This window comes from Cannabis sativa, chromosome 2, assembly GCF_029168945.1.
Source record: "Cannabis sativa cultivar Pink pepper isolate KNU-18-1 chromosome 2, ASM2916894v1, whole genome shotgun sequence".
NCBI lineage: Eukaryota > Viridiplantae > Streptophyta > Magnoliopsida > Rosales > Cannabaceae > Cannabis > Cannabis sativa.
The window spans coordinates 53,646,942-53,649,271 of NC_083602.1; positions in this window are offsets into that span (position 1 = coordinate 53,646,942).

Here is a 2,330-nt window from a genome sequence, read left to right on the forward strand (position 1 = left end):
TTAATTTTTTTTTTCAATTTACGATTTGGATTTCTAAAGTGGTTGCAGCGCTAGTTGTAGTAGGGGTTTCTATACGATTTTTTGTTGCAATTTAGGTTGCAGCACTAGTTGCAATAGGTGTTTCTATGTAAAATTCCATAAAAATGTAAAAAAAAAAAAAACTGTTTTGAAGTGTAAAAATAAAAAAGCACCTAAAAAATATTAGCGGATACTCTTATTATACTCTACTATATATATTTTTATATATATATATATATATATATATATATACAGGGCCGGCCCAAGCATTGGGCAGCTTGGGCCATTGCACAAGGCCCCCATTTTTTTAAGGCCCAATTTTTTTTTTTTTTAAAAAAAAAAGGCCTATTTTTTTCTTTTTATTTTTTTCATATTATATATACATAAATAAAAAAAAAAAAAATCTATAATTAAAAATTTATGAACGAATCTTAACAAAAAAACTAGTGATAGAATTGTAGTTTTAATGTACACGTTTTTTTTTTTTTAAAGATCCCAACTTTAAAATTTTGTACAAGGCCTCCAAAATACTTGGGCCGGCCCTGTATATATATATTTATATATATTGTTTAAATGCAGTTGAGCAACTCAAAAGTGTGAGATATATATAGACACCCAATAATAATGTCATTTCTTTCATTTTCAAAAATTTAAATCTAAGCACATGCAATCTTTAATTTGTATCTATAAAATAAAGGTAATGAATAATAAGATTCAGTGTAATATTTTTGATCAATGTTGCATGTGTATCTAACTGCTGTGAATCTCATTGAACTTTCAGCCCTCTCTGAGCCAAATAATAGAATCAAAATTAAAACAACTTTTATCAATTTTATTAGACTCGTATACCTAATTACCTAGACTCTCCTCATGTATAAGTTCAAATTTTATTAGTGTAAATCCTAGCTAGTTACGTTAAAATGCATAGTAATCATTCAAACAACTTCCTTAGAAAAATAGTACAAAGCTATTAATTTATTGACAATAATTTAAGGGGTAAATAACACTAGGTTTTGAGTTTTATTATTATTATTATTATTATTATTATTTAAATTTCTCACACATTATTTTTTAGTGATAGACTAGAAAGAAGTTCCTGTACTTAGTAGAATGACAATATATAAATCAGTAGAATAGAAAAACCCCAAAAAAAAAATTACAACTCAATTGCAAGTAATTGGTTAAATTAGAGTTACAGTATATTTTTGAGCAAAACATATACAAGTATAAATAAGAGAGATAGGAGAAGAAGAGAGGTAAGATTCCAACATAATACTAAAGACAACAAGTAAATAGATGAACACAAATAAGTAAATAATATAACACAAAGCAGTGATGATTAGTGAGGATCACTAAACTTAAATCTTTGTCTAGATCTTAGTACTTTTTTTTTTGGAAATAACTTTTGGGAATTATCATGGTTTTGGTTTTCTTAGTAATGTGTTTTTCTAATAGAAATATGTATGTAGGTTCAAAATGAGCACCTTATGCACCTAACTGTAGTATTTAGAAAAAATTCAAATTATTACACACTGTGGCCTTAATTTAATGGGTGTTAATAGGATTAAATATTAGATTGATTTAGGTATTACATCATGGGAGCTGAAACCGAGCATGCAACCTAGCTACTTCAAAATGTTGCTGGCAAATCTAGAACCACGCAATATATAGGGCTTTTGAAGCAATTCTCACCAACAAGTTTCTAATAACCAATTTGAATCAAATCCTCATCCCACCGCTCACGGCCCATTTTTCACACATATGAGTATTAAACATAATTCATTCTTAAGAGTGTGCTTAGAAGTAAATGTAATTACTATATAGTGTAATTATTAAAGTATTAATTACATAATCTATTAATTAATATTTTAAAATATAAGATACATTTGAATATGACGTGATAATTATGTATAAATTTCTAATATCATGTTTGACTAAATAGTTAATTCATTCATTCAAAAAAAAAAAAAGAAAGTTAATTACATAAGAAAATAATATTTTCTAATTGTTAATATTTTTAAATAAAATATTTTTTAGTAATTATAAAGTGTAATTCTACTCAATTCTCGTAGATAGCTATGAGAATTGAAGAGTGTAATAAAACTTATCAATTAGCTCTAATTACACAGTTATATAGTGTAATTATATGGTCAAACAAATATATCATTACCTTTCTAAATATGTCCTTGTATATATAAACAATATATATTTAAATTTTAAATTCAAGTCACTTTATTGCACAAATAAATTTTGTGATCCAATAAGGATTTGTAAATTTGTAACCAGTTTTGTTTACACATCTAAAAATGTCA